Source organism: Cryptomeria japonica, chromosome 8 (assembly GCF_030272615.1).
Source record: "Cryptomeria japonica chromosome 8, Sugi_1.0, whole genome shotgun sequence".
Taxonomy (NCBI): Eukaryota; Viridiplantae; Streptophyta; class Pinopsida; order Cupressales; family Cupressaceae; genus Cryptomeria; species Cryptomeria japonica.
Genome location: NC_081412.1, coordinates 18,082,542 through 18,096,944, shown reverse-complemented (window position 1 = coordinate 18,096,944; position 14,403 = coordinate 18,082,542).

Sequence of the window (14,403 nt, the reverse complement as noted above, 5' to 3'; positions counted from 1 at the left end):
ATGCACAAACCTAAATATAGTGTAGTATTTCTTATAGTAAACTTCAAGTCACATGTATGCTAAAATGTGTATCCCTAAATATAGTCTATATATGGTTATCTCTAATTATATGCATGCATTTTTATAAATTCATATAATCTTATCTATAACTAGGTGTTATGTATCACACATGCACACAAATAGGTAGATTTTGACACTAACATTATACAAATGCAATTGTGTGTTCTATCCACAAAACATGAAAAATATAGAAACTAACATAATAGAAAAATTAAAAAATTAAAAAATAATGTATCAAAAAAGTATCACATATAAGAATGCTAAAACATGCACTAGTTTTAGCATATCCACTAATTTTTTTGTTCAAATTTCATTGACCCATTTGTGAGGATAGATGCCAACCACTCCATCCTTAATTATAATGCACTAATATTTAGTATATCACAATGATCCATCACAACCAAGTGTTGAGGTAGTACCCTTAACAAACAAATTTATTCATCACAAATGGTCAAATTGTTTGATGCTAGTTACATCCTCATGCACAACTTAACAATTTAGGTTGTAAGTATTGGGTTAGTGCGGGATCATGGGGGGCCAAAAAGTGGCGATGTGAAAAAAATAGCCTTCTCCACTCGCCTAAAAATGCGAAAATCCGTGTTGAATTTTTGCTTGGCCTAGGTGTCAGTACACCTTGGCATGGTAAACACCTAAGAAAATCGGATATCTGAATTTTTATAGATAATTTTAAATTAAAAAATAAATTATATAATATATAATGTAATATAATAATTGTATACACCTAAAAATGGTGTGAAGATAATTAATTAAATAAGCATTTATTTAATTAATCCCCCTTCCTAATTTAATTGAATTCATTAGCAATTTGATTAAATTCTCCCTTTCATCTACTTATTAATAAATCTAAGGATTTATTTAATAGGTTCATTTCAATAGTCCCTTTTGATTAATTAATTCAAATTAATTAATCCTCCCCCCCATTTTAATCAATTCTTCTAATCCTCTAATTAATTAAAACAAATCAATTTATGAGTTGTTGAAAATTAATTAGTCTTTCTTATTATTATAATTTTTAAATTCAAATTACCCACATGCCTCTTAACTTATAACCACCTAACCTAGCCATCCCTCTAACCTAACCCATTCCACCTAACCTTGGGTTTGCCTAACCCTATCCTATCTTGCACATTCTAACCTCCTTATCTTAACCTCCTATGGTGTGGATATTCTTCCCTTAGGGCACATGGCACTTTGGCTAGATGTCTTCTCTCTTGGACACTTTCCCTCTCATGAGCAAGGCTTCTTGACACTTGTCACCACAGAGATGACAAGTGTCCCTTCCTCCAACCTCTTCTCCAGCCTCCTCCAATTTCACCCTTGATATCTTCAGACTCAATCTTGACCGTTGATTCCTGCCACCTCACCCCTAGCCTTGGAAATCCTATAAATATCCCCCATTTTGGAGCACAAAGGATCCCATCTCATTATCAATTTAGGCATTGTTATTATAGGCATATCATTTGAGCATTGTTATAGGCAATTGCATTAGCTTAATTTGATCATTTTCTATTATAAGTGTTAAATCATGTAGCTTAATCAATCTCTTTTCTAGCTTAATTGCATCATCATCATTGCTTAATCATGCATATTATTAGCTTAATTAGTCTCTTGGATCAATCTAGCATTATCGATCTCATCTAGCTTGCAGATCATTATCATTTCAAATCCTCCATCTAGGTGTAGTCAAGTCACTGGGATTTCTTATCCAGATCTGAAAGAAAATCCATACTCGCATCTCTTAGGAGCCGATAGGTCGCTTTGTCATGGTTCATCTTTTATTTGTTTATTATTTTCTAACCATGCTTGTAATGATCTATTGAGTGTTTGTGTTGCAGCTGCACGTATTACACTTCACAAGCATGACATTTTGGCGCCCACTGTGGGGCCAGAAATCTCATTTTTTGCCTCTTAACATCATCAAATTTTTAATCTATTAGGTTTCTGGCCGGGTCTGATTCAGAATTTCATATGAGTTCCCTTTCTATCTCGTACAAGCTCCTTTGTGCCCTCGTATGATCAGGTGAGAATTGTTGTACGAATTTTTTCTTTTGTGTTTTCAAAATAGATTGCATTTTAAGGTTTTCATGCTTCAACTTGATTATTACTAATGTTAACCCTGGTCTGTTTGTGAGTTTTTCGGCAGCCTAACTAGTTTTTGCAGGACAATTGTCAAATATTATACTTGTCAAAGCTTCATTTCATCAAAACACATCATGACTACTAACGTATCTGTTTTGTAGGTTGTCTAGGAGGACTCAACCAAATTGTGTGTCTTCTTTAAGTTTTCTAGGCACACTTATTTTGCTAATGGAAATGAACAAACATGTCTTATGTGTTTTGATGATAGGCGACTATGCTCTTACCTTTATTAGGTGATTAGAAAGCCAAACTCATCTTTTGCTTTCAATAGTGCATATCTTTAGCGGACTTGCCCTCTTGAGGAGCCTATAAGGCCAAAGCCATTAAGGTCGATGAGAGGGGAACAACCCAAGTGGGAATGGCTAACACCAAGTACTCCAACCCTCTATAAAATAGACGTGATTTGATGAAAATCAAGTCAACAGCAGTGCTCGGGAATAGCTCTCCTCCGTACCTTCAGGTATATCAAACCTTGGTTTTCAAGGCTGGGAGACCTCTTAATTGAGTTTATACCCCGACGCACTGAACGAATCCCTTACTAGTTTTGATTAAAATTAGAAGCTACCTGATTCACCTTTGAAAGGTGTTGGCATTATGTGAACCGGTAGTATGAAGACATGATGACATTGTATGTTGTCATTGATGTCAATATGCTGAAGAGTGAACCAGTGTATTGAAGTTTGCAATTGGCAAGAGAACCGGTATGATTGTGAACCAGTATATGTGCTAAAGTGAAGCGGTATGATTGTGAACTGGTATATGTGCTAAAGTGAAGCAGTATGATGGTGAACCGATATGTTGGTATGGGAACCGATACATGAAAGCTTTGTATGACTAGCGGTTGGTAGTCTCAACTTCAGGGTTTCCAGTTGATGTGTTCCAAGCCTATGTGACTCAACCAATGACATTGTGTGATGAGTTACCATTATAACGAAGAACAAATCATGTTGCCATGTTACCCTTATGCGCGTGAAGGTTCTTGCATGAAGGAGATTGCTCCTATCTACCTCAGGAATGTGCGAAGTCTGTAAATGGTGAAAACGTGTGATGGGTTATCAGCCGCCATGAATGCGGTGGAGAACAAACGATGGAGAATGTCTTGAGATCGGTTCAAGACTATTGCATTTTATGCAATATGCTCAACAGTCAAGATTGAACAATTTGAATTGCTTAATCTAAAAAGTTTAGGGTTTAGGGCTTATGCTACCGACCTATCTGTTTCCTATAAGGTCGATGTTGTGTTTCTTTTTGAGGTTGTTGGCAAATGTTGTGTGTATCTAAGCGCAGAGATACGCGATTCTTGCCAGACTAGATAAGAGGATTGATACCTGTAGAGTGTGAGTGCAGAAGGAGAAGAGGAACTAAAGCGGATCTTCATTGGCATTGAGTGTTGTTATCAAATCATTATGATACCTATTGATCTCTAACCACCTCAATAGTTGGAAAATCCCTTAATAGGGTAGCTTTAACCAGCTTGTTGTAAATCCTTTAACAAGGTGACTCAAATTCATTGGGTTCTTGAAATCCTCTAACAAGGTAACCTCTAACATGGTTTAACCCTTAACCGGGTGATCCCTAGCAGGATCAGTTCCTAACAGAACCTATTGTAATAAGTCTTTAACTGAACTAGGCTCCTAACAGAGCGAACTTCTAAAGAGTTCAAAAACAGCTTGTGGGTATTCATCCCCACCGTGGTTTTTCCCAGTTGGGTTTCCATGTGAAAAATCTGTGTGTCATGTGTGGTATTTTTCATGTGATGGTTTTAGTGATTTGTGTCTGAAGGTAAATCATGTTGAACTAGCTGTTATTATATTTCTGATGATAGATTACCTATTCATGCATAAGGGTGAAATGGAAGTGTAGTATTAAGTTGAGTGGAAAGCTAAGTGATTAACCGATTAATTCTTATCACAGTCATTCTTAGCTTTACCGGTTGTACTCTGTTTCAGACCAGTGTTACCGTTTTCCAGTCATTTGCAGTGTTTACTATCTAACCGGTTTTAGGAAAGTGTTTTTGACTGTACTGATTCACCCCCCCTCTCAGTACCGGTCTGGTACTAACTGTTCATCATTAATCAACAAAAGGGGGATAATCTTTGTGCAAGAGAGATAGTAACTCTCCCAAGACACTTGTCATATCGTGCGCCCATTAGCATTTGGAGTTGGATAATATGGCATTGAGATTCCATTGCGTGAGACTCAGCAGTCGTATTCTGATTAGCTATTGGGTGTGTACCTAAGTTTGCAAGCAAAGGTTTTCTCTCTCAACCAACTTCCTTAGGATTTACTGTGTTGTGCTTGAGGTCACTTATCATATCATGTATTTCTTGTGTCTTCATCCCTAAAACAAAAAAAAATTAGACATCTAAAACTAGAAAACAGAAACAAAACATCAAACTTCTTCTATAAAAAATCCGTCCAAACAAAAATTTTGTCTTTGTTCTGTCCTCTGTCGTACGAGTTTGGTAGTTTGTCATATTAAGCATCTAGTTTATCATCTGGTCCAGTGAGAATTGTCATACGAGTCATCTTAGTAGAAAACTTTGCGTTATCTTTTATCGTCTGGTCCAGTGAGAATTGTCGTACGAGTCATCTTAGCAAAGAATTTTGTGTCATCTTTTCTCATCTGGTTCTGTGAGAAAGCTCGTACGAGTTTATGTCTTTTGTCGTGTGAGATTTTTGGTTTGTCATATGAGCCTGTCTAAATTATCATTCAGGATTGTGTAAGGTGTCGTACGAATTTCTATCTCTGTCGGTCCAGAGCTATCTTCTTGCATGTCTTTTTAGACCTGCCATATTTGTTTGGTCAATTTACAGTGAGCATAAACACCTGATATTTGTCATTTTGTGCTTAGATTTTCTCCTTGGTTCGCTTGGTCAAGTTATCATCTGTCAAATCGGATTCTAGAAATAAACACCTCAAGATTTTTAATTATTCACCTTTAACAAGTTCAAGATCTAAACATCTCAAAGTGCATTATCACCCTCTTTGATAAACTGATCACTCAAAACATAGCTTCTCATCAAGACCTATCATCCTCTATCACGAAACTACAATGTTTAGTTAGGACAACCTTGTCCCACATCGTGGGATATATCGTTCCTATTAGACTTGGTTTTTATCAAAATCATCATCATTGCACTCCAAAACTGAAGATCTAAAAACTTGCAAACTTTTAAACACTTGAATCAACTTTTCATGTCATATCACTCTATCACATTTATATTGACAGTTGATCACTTATCGAAACAACTTTTAGACAATTGAATCTTAGCATAATATCTAACACACATGTATGCTCGTTTTAACTAGAGCACAGAGACAATAATTGAAACATTTGAAATAGCTGAAGATCATAGCAACATGGAATACCAAAGAAAAATACAAGAAGACATAACAAGCCAACATATCAGAGAAATCAAACAAGTCCAAAATCAAAATCCAACTATGTCAAAACCTCACAAGGATTCAAATGCATATTCAAAGAAAGGTGGCTCTTTTATGCAACTCTTAAAGAGATCCCTAAGGGATTTTGCGGAGGAAGATCAAAATCACACACCTATGTCTAGCAATGGCTCATCCCCATAAGCAAATTGACTTTCCAAAGGCATCTATTCCTACACCTCTTAAAATTTTGCAAGAACCTTCCATAGCATCATCACCAAACAATACACCCAAAGATGAAGTTCCCCAAGGGATATCCATAATGGTCATCAAACCTATTTCAGAGGATCCTATTCAAAACTCATCTCCTTCATATCCAAGCATTGATTTCTTGCAACATCCCCATAATGCTCACTTGCAAATGGAAGTCGTCATTCATAGAATGCTCGTTAAATGTGTCCTAATAGATGGGGGAGCTAGCTTAAACATTTTCTCATTGAGTCTTGTCCATGCTCTAGGTTCTTAAGATGTAGTTGATCCTCGAAAAAGGATCACATTAAAAGCATATGATGAAGAAGAGTGTTTCTCTAAAGGAATTGTGATATTACCCATCAGAGTGGGACCTTTGTAGAAAGAGACAACATGCCAAGTTCTAGACTTGGACTTACCATACAACATACTCTTGGGAAGACCATGGATACATGACATACAAGATATTCCACCAACATATCAACAGTGCCTAAAGTTTGCCAACAATGGGCAGGAAATCACGATCTCAGTAGACTCAAATCCATTGCAGTGCTACAGTAATCTAAAACCAGCTCAAGAGGTCATTGTTCCACATAACAGAGAAGCAGCATCTTCAAGCACGCAATCCAAGGAACAATCATTTGCATCAATTTTGTCAAGCATGGAAAAACAAATTCATCTAAGAGATCGAGGGAATGGAGAATATTTGCTATCATGGAAAAACAAACAAGAGAAACTTGAAATTGAAAGGGAAGAAGAAGATGTAGGTGTTGATATAGTTCACACGTATGTAGGACAAACATTAGGAACTAGCCCACTTGAATTAGAATCACATTCGGTTGACTTGGACTTAATCGAGAATGATCAGGAGCTACTTGCAAGAGGTCATTCTGACGAGAGTGTTGTTCTAGACATGGAAATACATATTGAAATCTCTGACCCCTAATATCTTTGACATAATTCAACATGAGGATCCTTTATGCTTAATCCCTCCTGAACCTATGGACTGGGAAAATGAAAGACATGCCACCATTGATACCTTTCCTAATGACCATGCCATATCCTTATATCTTAATGAAATAAAACCCACAACAACTTTCACTAGGTATTTTGCTAATGTATCTTTGAGTCAAGTGGGTGCCAAATCTCCTAGTCGCAAAAGTGAAAATAAAGAAAATAATATTAGGTCTACTGCAGAAAACCCATTTATTGGCAATACTAGACCTAGAAAAAGTAAAAAGAAAGGACGCATCTAATGGCGAAAACCTCCTCGAGGTGCCGGAAGATGGGAGATTTGACACCTTACCTTAATTTTATCAAGAGAGGTCATTTATCCTAATAGAACCAACAGAGGCAGTTCTCATTGGCACAATTGATCTACATCCAACAATCTCTCTATTAGAATATGAAGTGCAGCAATATTTTGAACCCTTCAAAAGATGGCAAATCAATTTTACCTGGTCATATGTAGACATTCCAGGGTTGGATCTGTATCTTATAATACATCACCTAAATATCAGTCTAGGAGCAGACATCAATAATGGAACACAACATGGATCAGGAGCAGGTATCCTATTCATCACACCACAAGGTCATACAATTCTAAAAACATAGAAATTAAGCTTTCCATGCACCAAAAATATAGTAGAATATGAAGCTTTGGTTACAGGTATCAAAATGGCTATAGAATGGAACATTACACAACTTCAAGTCTTTTGAGACTCTTAGCTCGTCATCAATCCAATCAATGATGATTATCAAACAAAGGATGAAAAGTTGATGCCTTATAAAAAGATGGTTGATGATATCAAGAAATACTTTGTAGAAATAACTTTTTAACAAATTCCAAAGAATGACAACAAAGAAGCAGATGCCATGGCAACACTTTCTTCTCTCCTTCAGACATAGGAAAATCAAGAGCGTTATGAATTCCTGGTGGAAGAGTTGTTTTACCCTGCTCATGATTGTCCTGATTCCCAAATTATTTGTCACCTTGTTGGACATAATTCCTCCCACTATGGCCAAATTTATACATACCTGAATGATAACACCCTCCCTCCGAACTTGTCAAAAAACCAAAAGAGAAATTTCATCTGCCAATCTTCCCATTATACTCTCATCATGGATACCCTTTTTAAATGAGATATGGACGATACTCTTTTAAGATGTCTCAAACAAGATGAATTCGAGAAGGCCGTAAATGAATTTTATAACGACATTTGTAGCACTCATTCAAGTGGTCTTACCCTTTCAAAAAAATATAAGCTTGGGCTATTATTGGCCAACTATGGAATGAGATTCTTTTCAGATAGCTAGAACATGCAAACAATGTCAGATCCATGGAAATTTGGTTCATGCACTAGCACAAGAACTTCATGCTTTGGCAACATCTTGGCCTTTCTGCTAATGGGGTCTTGATCTAGTAGGAAAGATAAATCCTTCTTCATCCAATGGTCACAAATTCATCCTTGTAGCTACAAAATATTTCACAAAATGGATTGAGGCAGTACCTCTCATCAATATCATAGGAAAACAAATTGTTGCATTTATCTTGAACTACATCATGTGTCAGTATGGAATACCCATGACCATTATCACTGATAATGGGCGACCATTCAAGAATCAGGATGTCCAAGAACTATGTGAGAAATTCAAGATCCAACATAGATTTTCAACACCATACTATCCACAAGGGAATGGGCAAGTAGAGGCATCAAACAAAACCATTCTGAAAATCCTCAAAAAGACCGTGAATGATGTTGGAAGAGATTGGCATATTCAATTGAACCATGCTCTATGGGCCTATCGTACCAGTATATGCACACCAACAGGTGCCACACCTTTCTCTCTTATCTATGGATTAGAAGGAATACTACCAATAGAAGTAGAGATACCTTCTCTACGAGTATCATTAAAAGGTCTTATCCTAGATGAAGAACAATGAGTATCTAGATTGTAGGAGTTAGAATTGATCCATGAACGAAAACAAAATGCCTTTGATCATTTAAAGGTATATCAACATAGAATGTGCTGAAGTTATAATCACAAGGTCAAACCAAGAGTCTTTCAAGTTGGGGAACTAGTACTAAAGGAGAATCCACGAAACCAGTTAGATCAAGAAAAGAAAGAAAAGTTTGAACCAAACCGGTTAGGTTTGTTTGTGGTCACACCAGTATTTGGGTCAGGAGCATATCAGCTATTATCACAGGACGGGTATCAGCTCGAGGAACCCATCAATAGCACACATCTAAAGAAGTTTTATGTCTGAAAAAGAAGAAAAATCCAAAAACTCTGAAAAAGCAGAAAAATCCAAAAACAGTGAAAAAGCAGAAAAATCCAAAAATAGTGAAAAATAAATAAAATCAAATATGAGAAAAAGTGCAATAAAAATAGTTGGTGAAGACCTGGCAAACAGGCGCTATTTGTCAGCTAGCTCTTCCATCTATTAGTTCATGCATCCTTCTGCTTGCATTCATTTTCCATCAACACTGTTCATATCCATAATAAAGCCTTTGTACATATGCAAGAATCCCAGGTGGCTTCTCACCATGGTTTGGGTCATTGGGTATATCATAATGAATTTGTTTCTAGGCTTGGGGCAAAATCCTGCACCTAGCTGGGGGCAAAAATTTTCCTCGTTTTGAGCTTAATCAAACAGGAAGAACAATAGTCAGGCAACTCTTATCAAGAGAAAACTGAGACACATCCAACATTGAACACAAGATCAAATTTTCAACCATCAAACTATCACATGTCAGTCTAAGCACATCACACACTTTTCAATGGATGGTATCTTTTGGATAATGACTTTAACAAGATTGTTCAGCTTTTCTATCTTGATTTTCGCTATCATGATTTCTGAGTGACTCCAGGATGTCTCTGACTAGAGGAACAAGGAAGGAACATGATATTTTGCTTGTCTACTGTCTATAAATTAATCATTAATATGTGCAAATTTGTCTAAGGACTTGATCATCAGAGTATCATCGAAGACATTTCTGATTTGCGTATTGAAATGGTTAATACTGTCTATTTTATGCAAGCAACACTCAGGTCATCTTGGTTCAATTATACCTCGATGCTTGTGATAACTTGCAATATCAAAATCCAAGAAAGTAGTGCTTAGGTCATCATGGTTTAATTATACCATCGATGTTTGCACTCACTTCTCACATTTTAAAAAGCTCAATGATGACAAAACACAATAACCCAATGACTGGTCCAACCATAGCTTTGCATTTTCATTTTCATTTAGCTTGCATTTCATTCTTGCATTGGATCCCGCAAGCTCATCTTATCCAAGGTCAAATCTATCGCAGGAATCATCAAGGTATCATCATAAGTGTATACACAATCAGACTGATGATTCATCTCTTTCTAGATATTGTCGACCCAACGTAAAATTTATGTTACCTCCTCAATAGAACCAACATCAGCATATCTGAATCTTCCCGCAACTTGATATCAACAAATCTGTTAGTTCTTTACTCAATCAACCTTATCAATTATATCAATCGATCACATCTAAATCAATTCTATCATGTCTTATATAGGATGTATCTTTCCTGGAACCAGACATTCTGATCAAGTCTTATACAAGATATATCGTTCCTGAAACTAGATGCTTTGATCATCTTTGTCTTGTACAGGAGGTGTCATTCTTGGAACCAGACTGAATCTCGATCTTATCAATCTAATCAATCAAGTTTTATCAATAATCAAGAACCACATCATCGTGATTGTAGAAATCACACTTTCATCAACCACAATTGCAGAAATCAAATCATATCTAATCGAGATATCAATTTCGCAAAAATTCACACTCTAAAAATTAATTATCTCAATTGATCTCCCGAGGGGGCATCATCGTATCGCAATTTATCAATCAATGTCTGGGGCATCCTATCGAACCAATATCATCATCAAAATGAGATTATTCTTTGAATCAACGTGTCATCACACCTCGCTTCAAAGAGGGGCAAAATGTATACACCTAAAAATGGTTTGAAGATAATTACTTAAATAAGAGATTATTTAATTAATCCCCCTTCCTAATTTATTGAATTCATTAGCAATTTGATTAAATTATCCGTTTCATCTACTTATTAATAAAGCTAAGGATTTATTTAATAGGTTCATTTCAATAGTCCTCTTTGATTAATTAATTCAAATTAATTAATCCTCTCCCCCATTTTAATCAATTCTTCTAATCCTCTAATTAATTAAAACATATCAATTTATGAGTTGTTGAAAATTAATTAGTCTTTTCTTATTATTATAATTTTTAAATTCAAATTACCCACATGCCTCTTAACTTCTAACCACCTAACCTAACCATCCCTCTAACCTAACCCATTCCACCTAACCTTGGGTTTGCCTAACCCTATCCTATCTTGCACATTCTAACCTCCTTATCCTAACCTCCTATGGTGTGGATATTCTTCCCTTGAGACACATGGCACTTTGGCCACATGTCTCCTCTCTTGGACACTTGCCCTCTCATGAGCAAGGCTCCTTGACACTTGTCACCATAGAGATGACAAGTGTCCCTTCCTCCAACCTCCTCCAATTTCACCCTTGATATCTTCAAACTCAATCTTGACTATTGATTCCTACCACCTCACCCCTAGCCTTGGAAATCCTATAAATATCCCCCATTTTGGAGTACAAAGGATCCCATCGCATTATCAATTTATGCATTGTTACTATAGGCATATCATTCGAGCATTGTTATAGGCAATTGCATTAGCTTAATTTGATCATTTTCTAGCATAATTGTTGAATCATGTAGCTTAATCAATCTCTTTTCTAGCTTAATTGCATCATCATCACAGCTTAATCATGCATATCATTAGCTTAATTAGTCTCTTGGATCAATCTAGCATAATCAATCTCATCTAGCTTGCATATAATTATCATTTCAAATCCTCCATCTAGTTGTAGTCAAGTCATTGGGATTGCTTATCCAGATCTGAGAGCAAATCCATACTCGCATCTCTTAGGAGGCGATAGGTCACTTTCTCATGGTTCATCTTTTATTTGCTTCTTATTTTCGAACCATACTTGTAATGATCTATTGAGTGTTTGTGTTGCAGCTGTAGGTATTACACTTCACATGCATGACAATAATATATTATATATTACATATTATATAATATATTATTATATTATTACATAATATGTATTATATAATATAATAATATATAATATAATATATTATATTATATAATATAATATTCTGATTAATATGAAAAAACGGTTTTAAGGACCCGAAACCTTTAACATATGATCATAAGAAAGTTCAGCATAAAGAAACAAGACTAGCAATAAAATAGCATGCAAAAGACTGGCAAGAAGGCCTGTGTACCAGACGGACAACAAAAGAAAGGAACAGCTAAGCGAAAAGACCAGATAAAAGATCTAAACAACAAACAACTACAAGGACTTAATTAGATCAACCACCTTAGAAACTGGCAGGTCATATTTTGTCGACGCATCTTTGAGTTCTTCAATCTCCTTATTAGTCTTTGTCTCCTTTTTCTTGCCTCTAGTCCTTGTTCTGGGTCATTGCACCTCTCCCATACCTTCTTTGTCAGGTTCCAGCTCCAAGGAATCCTTATTGTTCTCCAGCTTGCTAATAAGTATTTTGGTGTTGGTTGCCGAGGCTTTCAAAATGTTAAGGCTTTGATCAATAATGCTTTTGAGGCAGTTTTCAATTTTGTTGAATTTCCTGTCAGTTTCCGCCATTCTCGGGTCCATTGCATTGTCATTGGTTTTTATCTCTTCCAAGCCTTCTCCACATGCTCGAACCTAGCATTGAAGGCATTTCTGATCTCTTTGGCTCTAGCAATAGTTTTACTCAAGTCCTCAACATATTCAGCCATAGATTTGCCTTCTCCAATACTGATCATTTCCAGAATTTGAACCCTGTGGCTCAACTTCTTTTTATCCTCCACAACTTTCTTGTGACTGTTAATTAACCAATCAAGGGTATCCAAAAACCCTTTCAAACCCTTGGTAGGAGGATTTGAAGGGGGGGTTTCCTCACCAACATTGGCTTGTTCTTTTGTGGGATCATCTCCACTAGTGATATGTTCAGCAATTCCTCCTACCCTCTGATTGAAACCTTCCCCTATAGTCTCCTCCTCCACTTTTTGATCAACATCAGGATACTTTCTATGCTCTTTATCCTCCAAATTATCCTACCTATTCTATTTTTTCCTTTTCTGCATGGTTTTAGTTTTCTTTTTCCAAGGGGACTGGGATTCCTTCTCAGAGTCCTCAGAAACCTCCGAGGAGGAGGAGGAGGGAACTTGATAGACCATCTCCTTACTTTTTTTCCTATCCTTAAAGGATGACGCCTTTAAGCTAACCTTCTTTCTTTTCTTACCAAGTTAAGCTTCAGAGTCTTCCAGACTCTCCTCAGATTCACTTTTCGAGTCACTTCCAGTCTCATCACCCATAGAAAAATCAGAATCAGACTCTTCCTCCTCAAAGTCTGAAATAGAATGTTGGGGGCGGGAAATTTGGTGAGCTTTTAAATGGTCATAGATTAAGACCATGAGGCCTTGGTCCATGGTTGCATCGCCCTTAGGGTTCTCTCTATGGGCTTTAATAGTCGCATTCATAGAACAAATCAAGAAATAGGGTATGTTAACTTTTTCATCATACCTGAAATGGTTGAGCAACATGAAATGACAGCCATACACTTTGGTGAATCTACCATCTAGGGTAATGTAATGCGTGATAGCAAACAAAACCTCCCTCCAAGGCTTAACAAATGCCCTAGGAGGATAGTAGGTCTTACTTAACTTAACCAGGCACTTCTTCTCCTTTGTCATTTCAGGGTATCGCTCTAAGTTTTCTGTCCATGTAGAAATTGCTTCCTTCCCCATAGAGACCCATCACCTGAGCAATGAAGTCTTCATAAATGGAGATAGTTTGATCTCCCATATTCAGGGTTCCCTTCCTCCAATTTTTGCAGAAGAAATTAGTGATTTTGGCATCCCTCCCATGGAGTCTCTCCATATACTTCGTAAACCCGACCTGCTACAAGATGCTCCAAATATCCTCCTTTTTTTCCACTCCTTATAGTTACTAGGCTCATAGTGATGCCTGTTACCTCCCATGGTTTCACAGCTCAAAACAGAAAATAGAGAGTTACAGAAAGTTACAAGAAAAACCTTTCTCGAAGTGACCCCAAATACCCAGAAAACGTGGGAAAAGGTGGCATTCATCTTTTCATTAATGGTACTAACACCATGATAAGTGGAAATATCCCTCCAAGTTATATTATTAATCATTATTTTATCGATTTATAATATTTGGAGTACAGTTATATTGAATCATGAAAATGATCGATCTGGCATCATTAAGGAGATCCTCCTCACCCTTCCAGGTAACCATATTGTCTCGCTAGCTTGATGGTACATATATTATTGCACCTATTCGTTTGTATTTTATTGTACATACATTCTCATCATTTATATTGGTATTAATTAGATTATGTAGTAACTTGCATGTATATCTTATTTTACTCTTGTAGGGTA